Source organism: Callorhinus ursinus, unplaced genomic scaffold (genome assembly GCF_003265705.2).
Source record: "Callorhinus ursinus isolate GAN/ISIS: 27379988/994484 unplaced genomic scaffold, GSC_fseal_2.0 scaffold26, whole genome shotgun sequence".
Lineage (NCBI taxonomy): Eukaryota > Metazoa > Chordata > Mammalia > Carnivora > Otariidae > Callorhinus > Callorhinus ursinus.
The window spans coordinates 18,074,779-18,101,465 of record NW_027397088.1 but is presented as its reverse complement, the minus strand read 5'-3'; the positions used below and the strand labels follow the sequence as shown (position 1 = coordinate 18,101,465).

Sequence of the window (26,687 nt, the reverse complement as noted above, 5' to 3'; positions counted from 1 at the left end):
GGGGAGGAGTTGAGGGAGGGGAAGAGACCATAAGAAATCAAAGAGCCAAAGAAATGCTCACATGAGAGATGGAGGACCCCACGCTCCGCTGCTCTTCCTCTGAGTTGGTTAAGACGCAACCCTAAAGGTCCCGGCCCTGCTTCTCCTCCCCGTGGAAAAAAGGAAATCCTATGTGGTGATCCACTTCATTTCTCTCATCATCAGAAACAGCCCTTCAACAACGAAGTCTGGGATCTGTGAATGTGGCACAACCTCCTTGCTTTTTAAGGAAATGATATCAAATTGTGGTTGGAGAAAAAAAATGGCTAGGCATTCTTTTAAAAGTTCAGCACAGTCTAAATTATGGGTTTGGATGCACAAGAATTTAATCTGATTTTAAACTGAATTGGTTGAAGCTGCGGCAAGGATGAACTATATAATTAGAGCAACCCACCCAGTTAATAGAGCTACACTGGAGGAATACAGTTAAGGACAGAGACCGGAAGGCTTTTTTTCTGCTTTCCCCACTAAAGTCATTTTTCTCTTTGGTGACAGGAAAAGGAAACATAAATACTCTATCGCATCCTTAATGTGCCAAACTGACATTAGCTTTAAAATTGTGTTTCTGTCAAAATGTAAATGTTATCACTTATTACAAAACAAATTTATCCTTTTTATGGGGGAAGGGAACTTGTTCCTTAAAGCATTACTAAATGAATTTATTTACATTTAACACAGGTTTCACACACATCAATCAATCCATCACACTCACAATGCATGTAACAGGAAAGAATTCTTTTTTTTAAAGATTTTATTTATTTATTTGAGAGAGAGAGTGTGCGCACGAGAGCGGGGTGAGGGGCAGAGGGAGAAGCAGACTCCCCACTGATCAGGGAAACATCGTCCCAGGACCCCGAGATCATGACCTGAGCTGAAGGCAGACGCTAAACCAACTGAGCCACCCAGGCGCCCCCTAAAAGGCATGATTCTTAAGTGAATGTTAAGAATTCCTTCCTGTTAGAGGGCGCCTGGGTGCCTCAGTTGGTTAAGCATCTGCCTTCAGCTCAGGTCATGATCCCAGGGTCTTGGGATGGAGCCCTGCAGCAGGGAGCCCACTTCTCCCTCTTCCCCTGCCCCTCCCCCTGGCTTCTACTCTCTCTCTCTCTCTCAAATAAATAAATCTTTAAAAAAAAAAAAAAGGAATCGTTCCTTTTGAAATGTCTTGGCCTTTTCAAATAATTTTTAAGTAATTGATGATGTCTTCCTTATGAAACATTTTAAAAAGCCCTGCTTAATCGAATTACTATTCCCACTTAATTTTTAGGACTGAAAAGAATCTCAAAGTTTACTAAAAAGTGAGGTGGAGGATGCAGAAATCACATTTACACAAGACGAAAGAGTCTTTATTATGTCATACCAGCAGAAATTGGACATACCTGAGTGAGTTTTAGAAACAAGGAAAGTCATAATGCCCGTGAGTTTGAATTTAAACTTAGAATGTCTCTCCAGGGCTCAGACTAACCTCAAGATAACGCAAGTATCATTGTTTCAAAATACGAAGAGAACGTATATTTTTCAAAGTGATTTGTTTTAATGTGTTGATCAAAATCAAAACACAAAAAAACAATGCCAATAATTGCAGTAGACGGTGAACATGACTTAAGGGGACAACTAACCTGTTAAGTAAGAAACCAGTTTTCAGTTAGTGAAAGGCCAGATCTGGTGATGCATATTTAATCACTTCAGGAAGATTCCATCAGTATATTAAAGATTAAAGTACTACTCAAAGAACACAGGTCCTGTAAAGCTTTGACAATAAATATTAACTTATTCCTCATACAAATTACAGGTGAGACCAGGGTGTTCATGATATCAACAGCAACACTCCTGCTCAAAAATTAACAGGGTGCCTGGGTGGCTCAGTCAGTTAAGCACCTGCCTTCGGCTCAGGGTCCTGGGATCGAGCCCTAGGTCGGGCTCCCCACTCAGCTTGAAGTCTGTCTCCCTCTCTCTCTGCCTCTCCGCCCCGCCCCCTGCTCTCTCTCTCTCTCTCTCTCTAATAAATAAATAAAATCTTAAAAAAAAACTTAACAGGGAACATTGTTCCTACCGGGTTAAAAGAATGAAAAGAGCTTAAGAAGGGAATTTCCAAGGGCACCTGGGTGGCTCAGTTGGTTAAGCGACTGCCTTGGGCTCAAGTCATGATCCTGGAGTCCCGGGATCGAGTCTCACATCGGGCTCCCTGCTCAGCGGGGAGTCTGCTTCTCCCTCTGACCCTCTTCCCTCTCGTGTTCTCTCTCATTCTCTCTCTCTCTCAAATAAATAAATAAAATCTTTAAAAAAAAATAATTTAAAAAAAGAAGGGAATTTCCAAGTACATATAAAACGTGGTAAGGAACTAGAAGTTGGGACATGGAAAAACTGACTTCACTTACCAGGAAATGATATAAAAATAATCAGCTCATTCAATAAAAACATAATGCAGAATGAGGTCAGTGACACACACCTAGAAACATCCTGCCTGTCTCCCCACTTCACACATCCCTCAGTCAATGCTGGCTACCTTTTCACCTACCAATCTAGTGTTAAAAGGCTAAGAAAGAACAACACGGAGGTGAGAGGAGCCCCCTGCCCCCCTCAGAGAGTAGCCAAGTATATAACCTCTGATGGGAGCCTTTTCAAAGTCACGGCCATAGACATTTAGAAGTGGCGGTGAGCGTGTGAGTCCCCCTGAATAGAACGTCGCGGGCCCCCCAAAGCCTTCTGTTCTGCACTGCCTGTGCCCCAGAGTCAGCCTTGGAAACTTCTTCCCGTGCCCCCATCACCCGAGAATCCACAGAAGAGGGCGGGAGGCTGCAAAATCCAGCTCTCCCCATTCCCTTTCAAGACTCCAGGTGGCCCAGGGACCTTTGCCACGGTACGCGGCAGCTACTGAGTGGGCGAGGGCGGTGCCCCATCCGGTCCTGGTTAAGACTGGCAAGAGCAACCCAGCTCCTCCCAATCCCAGGTTCCTCTTCTCTCCCTCCTTCCCCCCAGGGGCCCAGGGCTCAGAAAGCTGCCCTCCACATGTCCACAAGCTCCAAAACTTCAGCCTCACTCTTCTCTCCACCAGTTCCGATCTGCTGAGTGCCCTGCGGGTGATGCTACTTTGCATTCGCTCTCCCCCACCTCGACTCCCAGCTCTCTCTCAAGGTCGAATCCAACCTGCTCATCTCTGGCTTCCAGGCAGTAAAGAGAAGGAATTTGGGGAGAGGTTGGGGTGCGGCTTGTTTGTGTCCCTGATGCCGGATCAATCACACACCACTTGCTGGTCTTAGGAAACAGCAAGGAAGCACCAGGGGAGGACTTGGAACTTCCCAAAGGGCAGGAAGAACTGCACCTTTGTTCTACTTTCTCCCACCACTGCCCAAGGGGGCCAAGCTCAGACCCCTCGGGCCACCTCCTCTCCAGTCTTCTTTTTTCAACAAAGAAATGCAGTTCACACACAGCCTGCGACACTGATGAATCTGGAGCACATTGTGCGAAGTCAAAGAGGCCAATTACAAAAGGACAAATATCATATGGTTCCACTTCTAGGAGGTACCTAGAACATGCAAATTCATGAGACAGAAAGTAGAACAGAAGTTTCTACTAGGGGCTGGGGGCACTGAGGAGGGGATGGGAGGTTTCTTTTGGGGATGATTTTTTTTTTAAGATTTTATTTATTTATTTGACAGAGAGACAGAGAGCGAGAGCAGGGAGCAGGAACACAAGCAGGGGGAGTGGGAGAGGGAGAAGCAGGCTCCCCGCCGAGCAGGGAGCCCGATGCGGGGCTCAATCCCAGGACCCTGGGATCACGACCTGAGCCAAATGCAGACGCTTAACGCCTGAGCCACCCAGGCGCCCGATTTTTTTTTTTAAGATTTCTTATTTACTCATTTTTTAAAAAAAGATTTTATGGGGCGCCTGGGTGGCTCGGTTGGTTAAGCGACTGCCTTCGGCTCAGGTCATGATCCTGGAGTCCCGGGATCGAGCCCCGTATGGGGCTCCCTGCTCGGCGGGGGGTCTGCTTCTCCCTCTGACCCTGCCGTGCTCTCTGTCTCTCATTCTCTCTCTCAAATAAATAAATAAAATCTTTTTTAAAAAAAAAGATTTTATGTTTTGAGAGAGAGAGAGAGAGCATGAGCGAGGTAAAGGGCAGAAGGAGAAGCAGACTCTCCTCTGAGCAGGGAGCCCGATATGGGGCTCCAGCCCACCCGAGCCGAAGGCAGACGCTTAACCGATTGAGCCACCCAGGCGCCCTGGGGATGACTTAAAAGTTCTAGAAACAGATAGTGACGTTGCACAACAGTGTAAATATACTTAATGCCATCATATGCCATGTAACTGTCATACAGCCTAATGATTAAGAACCCAAGTCCAAAGACAAGCTTCTATGCACTAAACATGTGGCCCTGGGCAGTCTCCTCAACTTCCAGAGCCTCCCTTTCCCTATCCATACAGTGGAGATAATCATCATGCCTCTCTCATGGCATCGTGGTGACAGTTCAACGTGCCACACCTCAGAGATTTAGGAAAAATACCTAGCACGTATGGAGCACTCAAAGCAAGTCATTGTTCTTCTGAACCGAATCAGTATATCACCCTCAATTTTCATTGCTCATTGCCAATGCGTGACAATATTTATTCCCGGCGTTAAACACGTTCATCCCACGAAAGCAGAGGAACAGGATGCAAGGAGATGACTTGACTTTGTATAATTTTCTCTACAGTGTTTCCATAGCTGGTACTATAGTGGTCAGAACTCCAGTCAGCCATCTTGGCAGGTCCTGTCCAACAGAACTTGTCCATTTCTCTAGAATTCTCAAGAAAGATACCTAAAAAAAAAAAAAAATGTAGGATCCAAAACTGCGAACGGGGGTGAGTGGAGAGGAGTGGCACAGAGGAAGTGTTCACAGAAGAAGTGTTTTATGGCAATGTTTGAAACTGTGGCCCAGCTATTCCTGTCCCCACTCCCTTAACACTTCCAGTTACGTGAACTCCAAAATTCCCTTTTACGAATACGGTTAGAGTGGGGTTTCGGGCACTCGCAACAGAGTCTTCACGGACAATCTCAAAAATGATCTTCTTCAAAATGATAGTGGAGGGGCATCTGGGTGGTGCAGTCGGTCAAGGCATCCAACTTCTAGTTTTAGCTTAGGTCGATCCTAGGGTCATGAGATCGAGCCCCGCATTGGGCTCCACGCTCAGTGCGGAGTCTGTTTGGGACTCTCTCTCCCTCCCCCTCTGCCCCTCCCCCCTGCACTCTCACTCACTCTCTCTAAAATAAATAAATCTTAAAAAAAAAAATTAACGTGGAAATATTCATATCCATTTGATTTCTCTCTTCCCCTGGTGGTTATTTCTGACCCATTTTTAATGAAGAGTAACAAAGTTAATTTTTGGATAAATGCCAAGGGAATGGTTGCCCTCCTTCAGTAAATGAAGATTCTCTAAGGAACAGCGGAAATGGGTTTAAAAAGCACATCTTGAACCAAAGCCAGCGTGTTCATTAGACTACGAAGTGTTAGAAGAACCAAGAGCTTTGTCTCTTACAGGCGTTTCAATCTGTACCCTCCCCTCGGCCACCCCGCACAAAGGATGCGGCTCAGGCTCCCTCCATCCACATGGAGGAAAAACTGCTGTCCACCTGGGGAGCCTGTCTTCCCTTGGAAGACATCAGGTACTACCTCTTCAGTGATGTCTTCTCCCGCCCATAGTCCAAACTCCTGGGGTTCCCAGACATCCTCTTAGCATTTTCTTTTTTCTTTTTTTTTTTTTAAAGATTTTTATTTATTTATTTATTTGTCAGAGAGAGAGAGAGAGAGAGCACACAACAGGGGAAGCGGCAGGCAGAGGGAGAAGCAGGCTCCCTGCTGAGCGAGGAGCCCAATGCAGGGCTTGATCCCTGGGATCATGACCTGAGCCAAAGGCAGATGCTCAACCGACTGAGCCACCCAGGTGCCCCAGCATTTCGGATTTTCATCATGGTTTATTTCTATGTCTGTTTTACCCACTAGTCCTTAAAGTGCCTGAGGGAAGAAACTTCCACATTCATTTCCCGCCTCACAGCATCTGGCACAGACCAGGTGCTGAAGAGAGGGCTGATGAACGGATGGATTGAGTCTTCCTGACGCCGACCTCCTTAGGCTTCCCCTGGAGACCACCTTACAGCCTCCACCTTCCTGCCCAAGTTCCATGGAGTGAGAGCATCCCGGCCCTGCCTTATAGCCCGCTCTCTGGCTCAGCCTCTGTGTGCTTTCCTCCACTACTCTGCTTTGGCTCCCAAGGCTCAGTGAAGGCATGAGTCATGAAGGAAATTGTCCAGCGATGCAAGTTCCCATTGGGATCGCCTTAATTTTGACTTCACGATTACAGATGGGAACTATGAAATGCAGAGAAACTTTTAAGATCTAAAATGAATTATCATCCAGGAGTTACTAATTGTAAATGACTGTACCCTTGAAGCATGAGCCCAAGAGACACATCAACACATGCGCGCGCACACACACACACACACACACACAGGAAAAGATTACTGACAATTGTACAAATTTAGAAACATACTAAGGATCATTTTTTTTTATGTCTGTAAGACAGGACTGGTACAACTCCACCCACCAAATTATTTTCCTTCCAACAGAGATGAATGTTGCTAACATCTCATTTTTCCATGTAATGAGTACACCATTCAACAACATGTTTATTTTAGAAGTACGACTCAGTCAAGAGTGTCAGGGTTCTACAGAAGTTAAAAAACAAAACAAAACTGTGTAACAATATTGAATCAAACTCCAGATCACTAAACAGTCTGACCCCAATTACATGAGGGGCAGGTGACACTCATATCTGCCTGACGTTTATCTCCCGTGTGTTCACAGCATCAGAAATGGACAAATTAGACTTAATTTAAAATCTCAAGTAATTTTAACCTCTCACTTTTTATTTAGGCTGAAGTCCAGCAGAAAATTCCATGAAATAGAAACATCTGACCACCATTTTTGTCTCAAGGGAAGTTTGAGGTTGGGCAGCAGCTTTGAGTATTTTCTAGCTGTTTCTAATGGAAAGCAAGCCATTATAAAGAACGTGATTAGGGGCCCCAAATGAGAGAGCCACCTACCTCCTGCTTTCTCCTGAATCAATTCTTCACATTGTCACTCAATTTCAGGATTTGAAGGTAATTTCTAGCCATGACACCTATATGCAAACACAAATTTAAGACTAATCAAAGTACTTGTAAAATTCAGGATTAGAGAATTCCAGACTTGAAAAAGACTGAGGAGTTTAGTTCAAGCCCCTCACTTTACTAAGAAACAGACCCAGAATGATTAGAGGATTTGCCCAAAGTCACAGACATAGGGACAGACCCACAGGTTCAAGACCCGAGGTCAGGCCAAATGTTTTCTATTCTCACTGCTTCCCCGAAGACCAGAGAATCTGCCTTAAAAATCCACCCTCACTTATCAACACTTATGATAAGAACAGTGGGTGCCATGTAATCTCAGATAATAGCACTCGGTTCATCTGTAAAGGACAACACTGTATTTGTTTTAATTAGCTATATAGCACATCCTTCCCTGCTCTGCCCCAAGAAAAAACAAAATCTCAATTAGGGAGGACAAATAGCCACCCTAACTTTCACCTTAAGACATCCTGAAGATTTTTTTTTTGAAGAACATCCTGGGGGAAACAAAACAAAACATTTTGATGTAAAACAAAAACAGGATAATCACAATCTCCAGCATCCAGGGGAGGGAGAAAACACACCATAACATTTGTAGTAAGTTTGTTCATGTTTTTGGAATGTCAAAACTGCCTGCTATTGGACTTACCTAAATTTGACCATCATTCACTATTGAAATATATAACCTCAATGTGGAGCCGCAGTATGTGCTTCCTTGTGGAAATTAAAGCAGGATTCTTAATTAGTCTAAAGTGCCCTCTAGTGTTCTCATGTGAAAACTTCTTGTAGGATGAGGTGCCATCCTACCTAATGGCTAGAGCCCCTTTGCCTGGGACAGTCCTGGTTTAGGGCCTATTGTCCCACCAATACATGCTGGATATTTTTACTTTAATGGAGAATAACTACTCTATGGGTCTAATATCTGCTGGATATTTTCACTACAATAGAGAAATACTACTAATAGTCACATTAAAAGAAGCTGGAATTGGCTGAGTAGCCCTCAACTTTGCATCTCCAAGCTTCCCCAGGGTCTTGCCCGGTCCAGGACTGTGTGAGGTGCATGAGCATTGCTATGAATGAACGTCTGTGTCCTCCCCAAAAGTCCTATGTTGAAGCCTTGGTCCCGAGCGTGATGATACGTATTTGGAGGTGGAGCTTTGGGGAGGGAATTAGGTTGAGATGAGGTCATGAGAGTGGAGCCCCCATGATGGGACTCGTGTCAGAGTGTGCTCATTCGCTTTCCGGCCCACTCCTTTCCTCCCTCTCTCCCTCTCCTCGCTTGCACGCACTGAAAAAAGGCCACGTGAGGATATAACAAGAGGGCGGCCATCTGCAAACCCGGAAGGGGGAGCTCACCCGACACGCGATCTGCCAGCACCTTGATCTTGCGCTTCCCAGCCTTCAGAACTGTGACAAGTTTTGTGTGTGTGTGTGTGTTTTTTAAGACAATGTGCTTTATTTTTTTTATTTTTTTCAAGATTTTATTTATTTATTCATGAGAGATGGGGGGAGAGAGAGAGAGAGAGAGAGACGGAGAGAAGCAGAGGGAAAAGCAGGCTCCCAAGGAGCAGAGAGCCCCATGTGGGACCCGATCCCAAGACCCTGGGATCATGACCTGAGCCGAAGGCAGACGCTTAACCATCTGAGCCACCCAGCCGCCCCCAAGTAAGTTTTTATTGTTTCAGCCACCAGGCCTACGCACGATATTGTGTTAGGGCAGCCTGAGCTACCTGAGGCGAACAGTGAATACAGAGGTCACTCTAACACGTGGTTAAATCTGAAGGATGACCAGCAACGACCCAGCTCCATTTTCCCCAATCTTTCCCAAACACGATGGAACTAAGGCTTCCTTTTCAGAACTGAGGGCATTTGCTTACGAAAGAAAATGCACTCCAAGTGGAGCCTCTGGGGACACTTAACAACCCGTCCAGCCTCTTGGCCATGGCAAGAGAACTGAGAACTGCCCTGTGTGTGCTCTTTGGATCTGTCAGCTGGGAGTGTCAAGCCCACAGAGCTCTGCAAGATGCATGATGCAAGAGGCCCAGTCGGCGGGGACAGGGTGACAGGGTGACCGGGAAATCGCAGGTCAGGGATGTGTGAGATACTTGCAGGGCACAGACTCCAATCTGGACACTCTTGCCATAATGATTTGGTCCTTTCTTAGATGATGCATATCTACAACTAAATATGTGTTGTTCCGTGATGCTTTTTTTTTTAATTTTGCAATAAGCTCTTTCAGCAATAAGCTCAAAAGGGAAGCTTCTACTTAGTAAAATATTATGTGCTGAATTTCTACTTCTCAAGTCAGTTAATGCTGAATGTGAAATTGCACCAAATGTCATCGCTTGTCCTCCCAACACACACTGCCGTGGGGACAGAGTGCAATCAATAACTGGGTGAAAACCCAAAAGCATGAATCCGCCAAAGAAGCATTATAACGGACATCAAAAGTCACTAGCTATCTAGGGGCGCCTGGGTGGCTCAATCAAGTTAAGCGATTGACTCTTGATTTTGGCTCAGGTCATGATCTCAGGGTTGTGAGATCGAGCCCCAGTCAAGCCCCAGGTCAGCCTCTGTGCTGGGTGTGGTGCCTCCTTAAGACTCTCTCTCTCCCTCTGCCCCTCCCTTGTCCCTCTCTGCTCACCCACCGCGCGCTCGCTCAAAAAAGTTACTAGCTGTCTTAAGAACCTTGTTCTTGTAGTTTATGATTTATCACATACAGCTATGGAAGATGCTTACATAACATTTAGATCCAGTGATTGTTCTTCTAAATTGACTTTGCCAATTTTTTTATTTCAAGTTTTTGTGTTCATGTACAAAAATGAAGCAAAAGCGATAATGTGTTGATAGTGAAGACAGAAGAATTTTATAAACAGTTCAACGTTGCTAACTTTATTCCAGTGTTATCAGCGCGGCTTTGCCTAGAGAGATCAATTAATCCCAAGAATGGTTTGAATTCTTTGTCATGGAATCAAAGTAAAGTTTTTGGAAATTTCGGCTGTTTGAGATGAAATATCTGACATTATTGTCACTCTTTCTGTAAATAAAATTCAACATTAAAAATGAAAGTGTTTTGGGGGTGCCTGGTCAGTCAGTTGGGCTTCAGACTCCTGATTTCAGCTCAGGTCATGATCTCAGGGGTAGTAGGATGGAGCTCCAGGTCAGGCTCTGCACCCAGCGGGGAGTCTGCTTAGGATTCTCACTTTCCCTCTGCCCCTCCCCCTCCACACTCTCTTTGTTTCTGAAATAAATAAATCTTTAAAAAATTTTTTAAAAATTTAAGTATTTCTGAAGTAATAACATAAATAATTTTAGTGGAGCCTGGCATCCATGGTAAAAATCAGTATTTTACTAAATTAAGGTATCTCATTTTTAAATTAAGATACGGAGCAGAATTGGGGCGCCTGGGTGGCTCAGTTAGTTAAGCAGCCAACTCTTGATTTCGGCTCAGGTCATAATCTCAGGGTCATGGGATCCAGCCCTGCGTTGGGCTCCCCACTCAGTGTGGAGTCTGCCTGTTCCTTGTCCCCACCCCCTGACCGCATGTGCTTGTGTGTTCCCTCTCTCTCTCAAATACATAAATAAATAAAGAAAATCTTTCTAAAAAAAAAGATATAGAGAATTATAATTGGAATTGGTTATGGTATAAACGTAAGTCATAATTTCACCCAAAGACACTGCAAATAGAAGCTATATTTTTCAAATTTTACAAATTTTGAATATGCTGAGTAATTAAACTGCATAATTTTTGTGATGAAGCAGATGTCTAATTAAAAACAAACCAAAAAACCCACTACCATATGATCCAGCAATTCCACGTCTGGGAATATATCCAAAGGAAATGAAAACACTACCTGGGAAAGGTATGTGCACCCCCATGTTCATAGCAGCATTACTGACCATAGCCAAGACGTGGAAGCAGCCCAAGTGTCCACCAGGGATGGATGAATAAAGAAGCTGTGGTATAATGTACAATGGAATAGTATTCAGCCATTAAAAAAAAAAACAAGGAAATCCTGCCATTTGTGAAAACGTATAGGCATATGTTAAATGAAATAAGGCAGAGAAAGACAAATACTGTATGATATCACATATGTATGGATAGAAAGAGGAAGGAAGGAAGAAAAAAGAAAAGAGAAAAGAAAGAGAAAGCAAGCAAGCTCATAGAAAAAGAGACCAGATCTGTGGTTATCAGAGGCAGATGGTAGGAAGAAGAGAAACTAGAGGAAAGCGGTAAAAGGTACAAACTTCCAGTTAGAAGGTAAACAGGCAGGAGGGATGTAATGTACAACATGATATGTCAGCTAATACTGCTGAATGGCATACAGAAAAGTTGTTGAAGGAATAAATTCTAGGAGTTCTCATCAAAGGAGAATTTTTTTTCCTTTCTTTTCCTTCCTTTTATTTTTATTGTACCTATATGAAAAGAAGGATGTTATTAGCTGAATCTACTGTGATCATTTCACAATATATGTGAATCAAACCATCATGCAGAACACCTTAAATTTATACAGTGATGCATGTCGATCATTTCTCAGTAAAAGTGGGGAAAAACCAGGCCACCTCAGCATGGCAGTGCTAGGCTTCTCTTTTTGCTGTCGTCATCAAGTGGAATCCTCAGTAAATCAATCTGCATCCACCTCCAGATGGTCTTGAGCTTTTTTGTAAATGAACCCTCTAGATGTGGGGTGCATTTTGTTCAATATCAGAAATTTTAATCAAAGAATGCAAGGAGCACTCAAAAATCTTCAGCTTCTTAAGCTTTGGGAGAATTACAATTATTGAACACAATCAGCAAAAAGGAAGACATTGAAACATGTCAACCCCAGCAAAGATGTGAATAAATTAAATGATGAGCATTCAAATCATGCCCAAGATTTAATTTTTACAATTCCATCATGGCTCTTTAGAATAAATCCGCTTATGGAGAGAAACTTTTATAATGCCCACTGGAATGGGACAAAATCAAGAGGGTCTGTAATTTTGTAGCATCTCAGTTTGGGGAAATATCAAAAGAATCTTGATGAATTTTGTCTTCTAGAAATATTTGTCAAGACAAGGTACTCCAGGGAAGTGGGTGTGGGGATGGGTGACATAGACGAGGGGAATTAAGAGTACACTTATGGTGAGCACGGAGTCATTTACAGAATTGTTGAATCACTGTATCGTACACCTGAAACTAATATAACACTGTATGGTAACTGCGTAGGAATTAAAATTAAAAACTTAATTTAAAAAAGGTACTTTAAGTGGAGGCAAAAAAAATCAGTATCAAAAAATCATATTTTATCTTATTTTAAGACAAATATATTACAATTGAGAATACGCTCCATATAGCAGAATGCACTTAGTTTTTACCCGATAACTCAGTTCCTGTAGAGAGATTAGGGTTTGTTTGGTTTTTTTAAAGATTTTTTTTAAATTTTTTTATAAAGATTTTATTTATTTATTTGAGAGAGAGAGAATGAGAGATAGAGAGCACGAGAGGGAAGAGGGTCAGAGGGAGAAGCAGACTCCCTGCTGAGCAAGGAGCCTGATGTGGGACTCGGTCCCGGGACCCCAGGATCATGACCTGAGCCGAAGGCAGTCGCTTAACCAACTGAGGCACCCAGGCTCCCCAAGATTTTATTTTTAAGTAATGTCTACACCCAACGTAGGGCTCAAACCCACAACCCCGAGATTGAGAGTCACACACTCCTCTGAGCCAGCCAGGAACCCCAAGAGATTATGTTTCTTAAATAAAAAATATTGTGGTTTACAGACAAGAGTCAACTGAAGGTGTCAGCAATTTCAACTTTATGTTTTTTTATTTCTTTTAGAGAGAGAGAGCATGCATGAGTGGGGGCAGAGAGGATGGGGAGGAACAGAGGGAGAGGGAGAGAGAGAATCTTAAGCAGGCTCCATACCCGGTGTGGAGCCCAAGGCGAGGCTTGATCTCACGACCCTGAGATCATGACCTGAGCTGAAATCAAGAGTCAGACACCCAACAATTTCAACTCTATTAACATAAAGTTACTTCAAGAAATGTTGCAGATATGAAGAATAATTAAAAAATAATATGTCCATACCAGAAAAAGATCATTCCTCAGAAAAAATGCCAGGAACCTGCTCATTAGAGACAGATAGGACTAAAAACTCATGAAGTATGTGCAAATGTAATAAAAATAATCATTCCACTTATTTTTCACATTCAAACAATACAAAGGTTTTATTTTTTTTTATTTTGCTTTAATACACATGGATATTTACTTTTAGTTTTTGGAAAGAAATGCATTTCTTAAGTTTGTAAACAGACCTACTCTAGAGGCCTAGCCATATGAAACGATTTTTGCCCTGTACCCCCCCAATGACCATGTTCCGCAGCCTTTCTCCCTGAATTACGGGACACACTACTGGTCCACACAGAATGTGCTTCCAGCCACTGAGTGAATTGGGTTCCACTGTGACCTCTGAACCCATTACCCACATGGCCAAGGCTCTGTTATCTTTGGCACAGCTGGCCCAGACTACAGCTGAAAACCCAGACAGTTAACTGTCCCAAAGAACCTATAAGAGTCACTTAGCCCGTGTCTTTCAAGGTGCTGGTGACTTCTGCATGTGTGCTCTTGTGTTCTGCAAAATCTTGTATTTTGCTTTCAGTGGTAATCTTGACACGAGAGGCCAAACTATAAGGTGGAGCTCTTCCATTAACGTGAATTAAATCGTATTTGACCTCAGACCTTCCTGTCACTAAAATCACAAATTCTTTATAAGTCCCTGGCTATCCTATGGTACAGAAAATGCTAAGAAAATCAAGAATAAAAGTTTATAACTTTAGTCATTAAATTTCACATGTGGTGCATATTCTATTCTGTCCTTAAGTGTCACTGATGAGACTGGAAACTCTGAACCAAGGATTGTATACCTTTTTTTCCTGATGCTTTCATTGTGTCTTAATCATGTTTGAGATGTATAAAAGCTTTCCCTTTACCAAGGAAAATAACAATAAAGACATTATTTAGGAGACAATTAACAATGTGCTACCAGACAATGAAAATATATACAGTAGGGGGGCAGAGCAAGATGGCGGAGGAGTAGGAGACCTGGATTTCCTCTGGTCTCAGGAATTCAGCTGGTTAGGGATCAAACCATTCTGAACACCTACGAACTCAACAGATCGAAGAAAAGAGTAGCAACAACTCTCTGAACAGAAAAGCGACCACTTTCTGGAAGGTAGGACGTGCGGAGAAGTGAATCCGAGGCGATATTCGGGAGGATAGACGGCGGGGGAGGGGCCTCCGTTGGCCGTTTCTGGCAAGTGCTAGAGCCACGGAGCACAAAATCGGAACTGTTAGAAGTCGGCTCCGCTGAGGGACGTCGCTGCAGTGGCTAAGCGGGGGGTGGAACCCTCGCGGGACAGTGTGGTCTCAGGACCCTCGGGGTCACAGAAAAGACCAGGGGTGCCTGAGTGCGGCAGAGCTCCCAGGGATCGGAGCGGGGAAGCCGGCTGCAGAGACGGAGCCGAGGTGCGGGCTCTCAGCTCGGGGTGGCCATAAGCTGTGATCCGCGGCCCAGTCGGGCCACTGCTCCTCCAGCAGGGACCCAACAAGCAGCAGATCCGGGGAGACTCCTCTTCCTTCCCGGGGAGGAGCGGTGCGGGAACGCACTGCAGGGATCTGCTGGGTTTGGAGACTCCACACGGGGTCGGGTGTCAGAGATAGAAACGCTCAATCACAGGCCGGGTGAGCACGGGGTGCGACCGGAGACCGGGGACACGGGAGTGACTGACTGCTTTTCTCTGGGGGCGCACTGAGGAGCGGGGCCCCGAGTTCTCAGCTCCTACTGGGCGGAGATTGGGAGGCCGCCACTTTCACCCTGGTCCTCCAAAGCTGTACCAAGAGCTTGCAGGGAACAAAAGCTCCTGAGAGCAAACCCGAGCAGCTTGCTTAGCCCAGACCGACAAGGGCGGGGCAATTCCGCCTCCGGCAAAGACATTTGGGAACCACGGCAACAGGCCCCTCCCCCAGAAGATCAGCACGAACAGCCAGCAAGCCAAGACCAAGTTTACCGATCAAGGAGAACCGGAGAACTCCAGGGCTAGGGGAATACTGCACATAGAATTCATGGCTTTTTTACCATGATTCATTAGTCTTTCAAAGTTAATTTAACTGGTTTTTTTTTAATTTTTCTTTTTCCCTTTTTCAACCAACATCTTATCAATCCCTTTTTTTTTAAGATTTTATTTATTTGAGAGAGAGAGAATGAGAGAGATAGAGAGCACGAGAGGGAAGATGGTCAGAGGGACAAGCAGACTCTCTGCTGAGCAGGGAGCCCGATGCGGGACTCGATCCCGGGACTACAGGACCATGACCTGAGCTGAAGGCAGTCGCTTAACCAACTGAGCCACCCAGGCGCCCTTTTTTAAAAAAAAAAATTTTATTTTTCATTTTTAGAGTCATATTCTATCCCTTCATAGTAGTTACCCTTATTTTTGGTATATACATATATATATATATGTTGTCCTCGCTTTAAAATTTTGAGATACAGTTTCTTCTAACAGATCAAAATATACCCTAAATCTCTAGTGTATGGCTTTGTTCTACTCTCCTGCCTGATCACATTCTCTCCCCCCTTTTTTTCTTTATTTCTTTCTTTTTAATCCTCTTCTTTCTTTTTTCAAACACCTTCTTAGCAATTCCTCTTTAAAAATTTTTTATAATTTTCACCTTTACAGTCATATTCCATCCCTTCATTGTATCAACCCTTATTTTGTACATATATAAGTCTTTCTTTCTTTAAAATTGTAGGAGGCACTTTCTTCTAACAGACCAAAATACACCCAAAATCTAGTGTGTAGCACTGATCTATGCACCACCCTGATCATATTTGATCATATTCTTTTTGTTTTGTTTTGTTCTGTTTTTGCTTGTTTTTATCTTTTTCTTTTTCTTTTTTTTCTCTTTCTTTTTTCTTTCTTTCCCTTTCTTTTCCCCTGGTTTCATGTCTTTTCTGATTTGTTTAGAGTATATTTTCTGGGGACGTTGTAAACCTGTTAGCATTTTGTTCTCTCATTCATCTATTCTCCTCTGGACAAAATGACAAGACGAAAAAAATGACCTCAACAAAAAGAACAAGAGGTAGTACCGTCTGCCAGGGACCTACTCAATACGGACATTAGTACGATGTCGGACCTAGAGTTCAGAATCATAATTTTAAAGATACTAGCTGGGCTTGAAAAAAGCATGGAAGTTATTAGAGAAACCCTTTCTGGAGAAATAAAAGAACTAAAACCTAACCAAGTCGAAATCAAAAAGGCTATTGATGAGGTGCAATCAAAAATGGGGGCACTAACTGCTAGGATAAATGAGGCAGAAGAGAGAATTAGCAATAGAGAAGACCAAATGATGGAAAATAAAGAAGCTGAGAAAAAGAGAGATAAACAACTACTGGATCACGAGGGCAGAATTCGAGAGATAAGCGATACGATAATTCAAAACAACATTAGAATAATCGGGATCCCAGAAGAAGAAAGAGAGGGGCAGAAGGTATACTGGAGCAAATTATAGCAGAGAACTTCCCTAATGTGGGGAAGGAAACAGGCATCAAAATCCAGGAGGCACAGAGAAGCCCTCTCAAAATCAATAAAAATAGGTCAACACCCCGACATCTAATAGTAAAACTTACGAGTCTCAGAGACAAAGAGAAAATCCTGAAAGCAGCTCGGGAGAAGAGATATGTAACCTATAATGGGAGAAACATTAGACTGGCAACAGACCTATCCACAGAGATCTGGCAGGACAGAAAGACCTGGCATGATATAGTCAGAGCACTAAATGAGAAAAATATGCAGCCAAGAATACTATATCCAGCTAGGCTGTAATTGTAAATAGAAGGAGAGATAAAAAGCTTCCAGGACAAACAAAAACTAAAGGAATTGGCAAACACGAAACCAGCCCTACATGAAATACTGAAAGGGGTCCTCTAAGCAAAGAGAGAGCCTAAAAGCAGCATAGATCAGAAAGGAACAAAGACAATATACAGTAACAGTCACCTTACAGGCAATACAATGGCACTAAATTCATATCTTTCAATAGTTACCCTGAATGTAAATAGGCTAAATGCCCCAATCAAAAGACACAGGCTATCAGATTGGATTAAAAAACAAGACCCATTGATATGCTGTCTGCAAGAGACTCATTTTAGAACCAAAGACACCCCCACACTGAAAGTGAGGGGGTGGAAAACGATTTACCATGCTAATGGACACCAAAAGGAAGCTGGGGTGGCAATCCTTATATCAGACAAATTAGATTTTAAAACAAAGACTGTAATAAGAGATGAGGACGGACACTATATCCTACTTAAAGGGTCTATCCAACAAGAAGATCTAACAATTGTAAATATCTATGCCCCTAACATGGGAGCAGCCAATTATATAAGGTAATTAATAACAAAAGCAAAGAAACACATTGACAACAATACAATAATAGTGGGGGACTTTAACACCCCCCTGACTGAAATGGACAGATCATCTAAGCAAAAGACCAACAAGGAAATAAAGACTTCAAATGGCACACTGGACCAAATGGACTTCACAGACATATTCAGAACATTCCATCCCAAAGCAACGGAATACAGCCCATGGAACAATTCTCCAGAATAGATCACATCCTAGGTCACAAATCAGGTCTCAACCAGTACCAAAAGATTGGGATTATTCCCTGCATATTTTCAGACCACAGTGCTTTGAAACTAGAACTCAATCAAAAGAGGAAAGTCAGAAAGAACCCAAATACATGGAGGCTAAAGAGCATCCTACTAAAGAATGAATGGGTCAACCAGGAATTTAAAGAAGAATTAAAAAAATTCATGGAAACCAATGAAAATGAAACACAACTGTTCAAAATCTTTGGGATGCAGCAAAGGCAGTCCTAAGAGGAAAGTATATAGCAATACAAGCCTTTCTCAAGAAACAAGAAAGGTCTCAAATACACAACCTAACCCTACACCTAAAGGAGCTAGAGAAAAAACAGCAAATAAAGCCTAAACCCAGCAGGAGAAGAGAAATAATAAAGATCAGAGCAGTAATCAATGAAATAGAAACCAAAAGAACAGTAGAACAGATCAACGAAACTAGGAGCTCGTTCTTTGAAAGAATTAACAAGATTGATAAACCCCTGGCCAGACTTATCCAAAAGAAAAGAGAAATGACCCAAATCAACAAAATCGTGAATGAAAGAGGAGAGATCACAACCAACACCAAAGAAATACAATTATAAGAACATATTATGAGCAACTCTATGCCAGCAAATTAGATAACCTGGAAGAAATGGGTGCATTCCTAGAGATGTATCAACTACCAAAATTGAACCAGGAAGAAATAGAAAACCTGAACAGACCTATAACCACGAAGGAAATTGAAGCAGTCACCAAAAATCTCCCAACAAACCAAAGCCAGATGGCTTCCCAGGGGAATTCTACCAAACATTTAAAGAAGAATTAATACCTATTCTCCTGAAACTGTTCCAAAAAATAGAAATGGAAGGAAAACTTCCAAACTCATTTTATGAGGCCACCATTACCTTGATCCCAAAACCAAAGACCCCATCAAAAAGGAGAATTACAGACCAATATCCTTGATGAACATGGATGCAAAAATTCTCACCAAAATACTAGCCAATAGGATCCAACAGTACATTAAAAGGATTATTCACCATGACCAAGTGGGATTTATCCCTGGGCTGCAAGGTTGGTTCAACATCCGCAAATCAATCAACGTGATACAATATATTAACAAAAGAAAGAACAAGATTCATATGATCCTCTCAATAGATGCAGAAAAAGCATTTGACAAAGTACAGCATCCTTTCTTGATCAAAACTCTTCAGAGTGTAGGGGAGGGTACATACCTCAATATCATAAAAGCCATCTATGAAAAACCTACAGCAAATGTCATTCTCAATGGGGAAAAACTGAGAGTTTCCCCCCTAAGGTCAGGAACACAGCAGGGATGTCCACTATCACCACTGCTATTCAACACAGTACTAGAAGTCCTAGCCACAGCAATCAGACAACAAAAAGAAATCAAAGGCATCCAAATCGGCAAAGAAGAAGTCAAACTCTCACTCTTTGCAGATGATATGATACTTTATGTGGAAAACCCAAAAGACTCCACCCCAAAACTGCTAGAACTCCTACAGGAATTCAGTAAAGTGGCAGGATATAAACTCAATGCACAGAAATCAGTGGCATTCCTATACACCACCACCAAGACAGAAGAGAGAGAAATTAAGGAGTCGATCCCATTTACAACTGCACCCAAAACCGTTAACATACCTAGGAATAAATCTAACCGAAGAGGCAAAGAATCTGTACTCAGAAAACTATAAAATACTCATGAAAGAAACTGAGGAAGACACAAAGAAATGGAAAAACGTTCCATGCTCATGGATTGGAAGAACAAATATTGTGAAGATGTCAATGCTTCCTAGAGCAATCTACACATTCAATGCAATCCCCATCAAAATACCATCCACTTTTTTCAAAGAAATGGAACAAATAATCCTAAAATTTGTATGGAACCAGAAAAGACCCCGAAAAGCCAGAGGAATGTTGAAAAAGAAAAGCAAAGCTGGCGGCATCACAATTCCAGACTTCAAGCTCTATTACAAAGCTGTCATCATCAAGACAGTATGGTACTGGCACAGAAACAGATACACAGATCAATGGAATAGAATAGAGAGCCCAGAAATGGACCCTCAACTCTGTGGTCAACTAATCTTCGACAGAGCAGGAAAGCATGTCCAATGGAAAAAAGACAGTCTCTTCAACAAATGGTGCTGGGAAAATTGGACAGCCACATGCAAAAGAATGAAACTGGACCATTTCCTTACACCACACACAAAAATACTCAAAATGGTTGAAAGACCTAAATGTGAGACAGGAGTCCATCAAAATCCTAAAGGAGAACACAGGCAGCAACCTCTTCGACCTCAGCCGTAGCAACTTCTTCCTAGAAACATCACCAAAGGCAAGGGAAGCAAGGGCAAAAATGAACTATTGGGACTTCATCAAGATAAAAAGCTTTTGCACAGCAAAAGAAACAGTCCACAAAACCAAAAGACAACCGACAGAATGGGAGAAAATATTTGCAAATGACATATCAGATAAAGGGCTAGTATCCAAAATCTATAAAGAACTTATCGAACTCAACACCCAAAGAACAAATAATCCAATCAAGAAATGGGCAGAACACACGAACAGACACTTTTCCAAAGAAGACATCCAAATGGCCAACAGACACATGAAAAAGTGCTCAACATCGTTCGGCATCAGGGAAATCCAAATCAAAACCTCAATGAGATACCACCTCACACCAGTCAGAATGGCTAAAATTAACAAGTCAGGAAATGACAGATGTTGGAAAGGATGCAGAGAAAGGGAATCCTATAATGTTGGTGGGAATGCAAGCTGGTGCAGCCACTCTGGAAAACAGTATGAAGGTTCCTCAAAAAGTTGAAAAGAGAGCTACCATATGATCCTGCAATTGCACTACTGGGTATTTATCCGAAAGATACAAATGTAGGGATCCAAAGGGGTATGTGCACCCCGATGTTTATAGCAGCAATGTCCACAATAGCCAAACTGTGGAAAGAGCCAAGATGTCCATCAACAGATGAATGGATAAAGAAGAGGTGGTATACATACACAATGGAATATTATGCAGCCATCAAAAGGAATGAGATCTTGCCATTTGTAACAACGTAGATGGAACTGAAACGTGTTATGCTGAGTGAAATAATTTAATCAGAGAAAGACATGTATCATATGACCTCACTGATATGAGGAATTCTTAATCTCAGGAAACAAACTGAGGGTTGCTGGAGTGGTGGGGGGTGGGAGGGATGGGGTGGCTGGGTGACAGACATTGGGGAGGGTTATGTGCTATGGTGAGCGCTGTGAATTGTGCAAGACAGTTGAATCACAGATCTGTACCTATGAAACAAATAATGCAATATATGTTAAGAAAAAAAAAAGAAGATAGCAGGAGGGGAAGAATGAAGGGGAGTAAATCGGGGGGGGAGACGAACCATGAGAGACGATGGACTCTGAAAAACAAACTGAGGGTTCTAGAGGGGAGGGGGTTGGGGGGATGGGTTAGCCTGGTGATGGGTATTAAAGAGGGCACATACTGAATGGAGCACTTCGTGTTGTATGCAAACAATGAATCATGGAACACTACATCAAAAACTAATGATGTAATGTATGGTGAATAACACAACAATAAAAAAATTTAAAGAAAATATATAAAGTACCAATTAAGTGGATGAAGCCAAGAATTTTTTTTTTTATCTACCAATGATGCCTAAACGCAAGAGGTTTGATTTAGATCAGGGGTCCCCCCCAAAGTGGGGATGAGGTGTGACTTAAGACAAAAGTTTGATTGCAAATAGTCCATTAGGGAGGTACAGAGATGACAGAGGAACAGAAAAGGGAAGATAAAGATGGATCGGGAAGCCACAACTAGAATTTAACTCCACCAGGAAACTCAGAGACAAACACAGATCTCCTAATCCTCCCACCCGAGGGGTGAGGGAGCTCCACCCTGACTCTTATTAGCTACCGGTTCAGGGCTCCTGGGCCTTGGTGTTAATTCCTCAGCTTTTCCAGACACCTGCTGCTGAAAGTCCCCAAGCCAGTGCAATAAATGATAAGGTCTTATAGGAAGTGGGCAGGGCTCTGACAGTATCTGTCCCACCCTTCCAAACATAAAATACATTCTGACACCCAGTTATCAGGCAAATGCAAATACACCAACAGCCTGCCCCCGCCCCACGCCAAAACAAATAGTCAAAATCTAACAGTGGCTGGGGTTTTTTTTTCAGTATTCATAGCTAAGGAAAATACCATAGTTCTAATTTTAAAGATTTTATTTATTTATTTAATTGACAGAGAGAGAGAGACAGCAAGAGAGGGAACACAAGCAGGGGGAGTGGGAGAGGGAGAAGCAGGCTTCCTGGTGAGCAGGGAGCCCGATGCGGGGCTCGATCCCAGGACCCTGGGATCATGACCTGAGCCGAAGGCAGACGCTTAACGACTGAACCACCCAGGTGCCCCCCGTAGTTCTAATTTTAAACATCCTTTCCCAAACAAACAAAAAAATCCTAGAATATCAAACAATTTAATATTATTATATGAAAGGGACAGAAATATTTAATTTTAACTTTTTTTAATTTTTTATTTATTACTAGAGAGCATGCATGTGCATGCGGGGAGGGGGCCCCGAGGGAGAGAGAGAGAGAGTCTCAAGCAGACTCCCCGCTGAGCACAGAGCCCCACCCACAACCCTACTTAACCAAATGAGCCACCCAGGTGCCCCTAATTTTAATTTCTATTATGCTTTGGGTTGCAAAAGATTTTAAAAAAATCCAGGAAATTGGCCCTACCAGAATATAACAAGGATTTCTCAGCCTAGTCAGACCCAAAAGAGTTTCAAAGAATCGTTTATTGGATTGAGCTGGAGGTGAGTATAAACGACTAGAAACACAATTCAGCTGTGTATTTCCACTCGTCAAAGAAGGGAAGGACCTGTCCATGGTCCCCTAATCATTGAACCAAATGGTTTTCTTATTTAAAGAGAAAAATCGGGGCACCTGTGTGGCTCAGTCGTTAAGCGTCTGCCTTCGGCTCAGGTCATGGTCCCAGGGTCCCAGGATCGAGCCCCTCGTCAGGCTCTTCGCTCGGTAGGGAGCCTGCTTCTCCCTCTGCCGCTTCCCCTCCTTGTGCTCGCTCACTCTCTCTCTGATAAATAAATAAATAAAACTTAAGAAAAAGAAAAATCAAGGTTTTCATTTGGTTTTTGGTAATTTACAGACTATGCAACAGTGCTGTTCTCTCTCACACACGCACACACACACGCACACACGCACACTCAGAGGAGTGAAGGTACTATGTTTCTCTGGAAAACACTGATATTAACAGAGTCTCTAAAACATCCAAGGTCAGGCAGATGAGCATTCTGAGACCCACTGAAAGGAATGCAGTTTTTCTCCAGATACCAGATGGCAAGTCTACAATGTGTTGAAGAATTTCTCACCTAATTTTCACCGCTGCATATCACTCACCAATTTGACATCTATCCCCTTACAGCAAGCAAAATGCCAAGCATTCCCATGGTCACATCCTGGGTGGATCTCAAAGAGTATTGGAAATAGCCCACGCAGCTGTTAGCTTCTCCAAATACACAGTGCAAGGCATTTAAATGCCTGGTCTGCAGTGCTGGCAGTGAGAGACAAGAATAACAGTTCCTTTTTTTTCAACCAAAGATAAATGCCATATCATGCCTGCAAAAAAGCCGGGGTCAGCCGAACTCCTAGGCAGAGAAGAGCACAAATGTCAATGAAGGAAACGGTTTCTGGGAAGGATGCACAGCTTTGACTAATTGAAGGCCTTTCGAGGGGAAAACAAGGTGGTTTTGTTACATTTTGGAAAGAACAGTATTGCACTCCACTTTTTAAAATTAAGAACTAGCTTTTCAGCGGGGAGCCTGCTTCTCCCTCACCTCCCCGATCATGCTCTCTCTCGCTCTCTGTCACTATCTCTCAAATAAATAAAATTCTTTTTTTTTAAAGATATTTTTTATTCATTTATTTGACAGAGAGAGCACAAGTAGGCAGAGGGAAAGAGAGAAGCAGGCTTCCTGCTGAGCAGGGAGCCTGATGCAGGGCTCAATCCCAGGACCCTGGAACCGTGACCTGAGCCGAAGGCAGACGCCCAACCGACTGAGCCACCCAGGTGCCCCGATAAATAAAATTCTTAAAAAAATTAAATTAAATTAAGAACTAGCTTTTACATATATACAATAAAATGTCAGCTCTGGTTTTCTCTGGGTGATGGAAGTTCAGTGATTTTCATGTTCTTTACATACTTTAGTTAATCACTTCATTTTTTGACATGGATGTATTGTACTTTTATAATTAGAAAAAAATTATGTAAGCTAGGGGCACCTGGGTGGCTCAGTTGGTTGATTAAGTGTCTGCCTTCAGCTCAGGTCATGATCTCAGGGTCCTGGGATCGAGTCCCACATCAGGCTCCACGCTCAGCGGGGAGCCTGCTTCTCCCTCTGCCTCTCCCCCTGCTTGTGCACTCTCTCTCTCTATCAGATAAATAAAATCTTTTTAAAAAAATTACTTAAGCTATATTGACTTTGAAAAAAGGAGGGAAAGACAAAAATACGTAGAGAAAAGACATAGGAAGAGAAGAAAAAAAAAAGAGGAGAAGGAATGTGAACTCCATTCATTAGACAAAGAATTCTTTAGTCAGACATCATCCGAGGGTACAACTCTAGATTGTGGTTGTCTTCGTTAAGGAAACAGAGAAGAGGCTTAGATTAGGGGTGGAGAGAACCACATGGGGAGCAGTCAAAGAAGGCTGGTCTGAAGAAACACTTAAAACTAAGAATCAAAGCTGACCCTGGGAAGAACAGTGGGGAGACAGCACGTGCTAAGACCCTGGTGCAGACCTTGGTAACTTCAAGATGACCAGTAGAGCTGACATTTAGAAAGAAAGAAGCAGAGTGGAATAGAGGGGCGGATTAGGGAGATAAGCAAGTGCCAATTCCTTGCTGCCGGCACCTGAAAGCACAAGATAAGGAATTTGCGTCTTAATCTCAATACAGTGGAAGCCAGGAAAGGATTTTAAGCAGCAGAGAGAAGGCTTCTGGTTTTTATTTTAAATTGGTCATTGTCACTGCCCAGTGGATTGGAGGGGAGACAAGGGGTGGGTGGCTGTTGTATTATGAACAGCAGGACTGCCTTTCACCCCTGTATTTGTCCCCTACCAAATTCCCTGCAGCCTTAGATCCTACCCACCTGGCACCACTGCCCCCAAAAGTGGAATGGCCCTAGGCACTCAGCTCCCAGACGTCCCCACAAAATCCCAGCCCAAGCCCACACACAAACCCGTCCCAATGAATGTCCCCGTGTTCAAGGCTCTGTAGTGGCCATCGGCACTCCTCTAGAAGGATGAAGCCCGATTCCCCCATAATCACCATCTTTTTTTATTCCTCTGCTTACATTCTAGTCCACATTCATGCCACCCTCCGTGTTCCTGACCCCGGGGGGCACAGGGTTTTCTTTGCAAATAATTTTATTTCCTGGGATTGTGAAACGCTGGAGGTTGAAAAGGGCTTTAGAGATATTCTAATTCAACCCACAGGTTTTTAGGACAAGGAAGCAGGCCTGGTATGGTTAAAAGACTTTTCTAAGGTCTCAAAGGTTAGGATTTCTGACTTCTTATTTAGAGTTCCTTGCATGAGTTCAAAGCAATCTTTTTAAAACGAACACTTGGCAAGGGCTTCATGTTTGACAAAACAGATCTGTACACACCATCTTATAGAATCATTAGTAATAGAAATAAATTTAGTAATAGAAATTAGTAATAGTAATAGAAATAGAATTAGTAATTAGTAATAGAAATAAATGGTGATCAAAGTCTAGATAAATCCAAGTAATAAATATAAAAGGTAATCCAGGGGTGCCTGGCAGCCTCAGTTCGAAGAGCAAGCGACTCCTGATCTTGGGGTCGTGAGTTTGAGCCCCATGTTGGGCATAGAGATGACTAAAAGAAAAATAAACTTTAAAAAATAAAAATGAAGTAAATGATAATCCAAATCTAGATAGAACAACATAGTAAATACTAATTGGAGGCTGAGAAGGATGAAGGGCTGAGAGAGAAACTCAGCCAGGCTCAGATGCAGGTCTTCTGGCTCTGGGCAGCATAAGCTACAAAAAAATAGAGCCCCATTGTTTGATGCAGTTAGTCCAGCGGCAAAGTTAGAGGTTTCCTATTTCTGCTCCTCACTATTGGTTCATTATACTTTCGTGTATATTCGTTTTATGTTTCTTCTGAAGATCGGACATTTTTTTTACTGTGGTTAAAGAGGGACTTTGTCCAATACTGGAAGTTTACTGCAATGAGGGTGAGGGCTTCTGAGCAGGAGATAAAGTTTAAAAGAACAAAGACAATGAATAAAAGAGATGCAAACTTTGCCAATTTATGGCTTAGCCAAGAGTTGGATCTAGATGCAGAGACCCAGTGCCATAATGGCAAATACCATTGTCAAAAGATGCCTTCTAAAGTAAGTCTTCTTGTTTTAAGTGAAGCCTAACACAGCACAGTTCCACTGTAGTAAAAGAATGTGAACGGTTCCATAAAGTTCATTATTAAAAGATCTGAACGATATACAAGTTGGATTATTTGCACTATTTTTTTTCAGCATTATTCGAGGGTTAGAATTTCAAATCCAAGGTCAAAAAATTCTAAGGGACAAAAAAATATGACCTCAATGGCTCTGCAGGATGTGGAAGAGATTACTGGCTCAGAGTAAATATATTTTGGAATGCACTGCATCCTGATGCTACAGTTAGTTCTATTCTGGTTCTGAAAGTGGAAAGGGGTCAGGGGCCCCACATAACTGGCACTTAGCAGGAGCCGCTGACGCAGGCTGGGCACCCACCCCTCACCCGGG

At 42.8% G+C, this 26,687-nt stretch overlaps 1 long non-coding RNA gene across 1 annotated transcript in view; it reads right to left on the bottom strand.

Annotated features, from left to right (window-relative positions):
* The window catches only part of LOC141370101 (uncharacterized), a 52,133-nt gene that overhangs the window by 3,285 nt on the left and 22,161 nt on the right, over positions 1–26,687 (bottom strand). Inside the window, exons 2-3 of the long non-coding RNA XR_012373843.1 lie at positions 7,114–7,194; positions 62–145 (exon numbers count right to left, since the gene is read on the bottom strand). This is a non-coding gene — a long non-coding RNA (uncharacterized lncRNA). The remainder of the gene's footprint in view (positions 1–61; positions 146–7,113; positions 7,195–26,687) is intronic.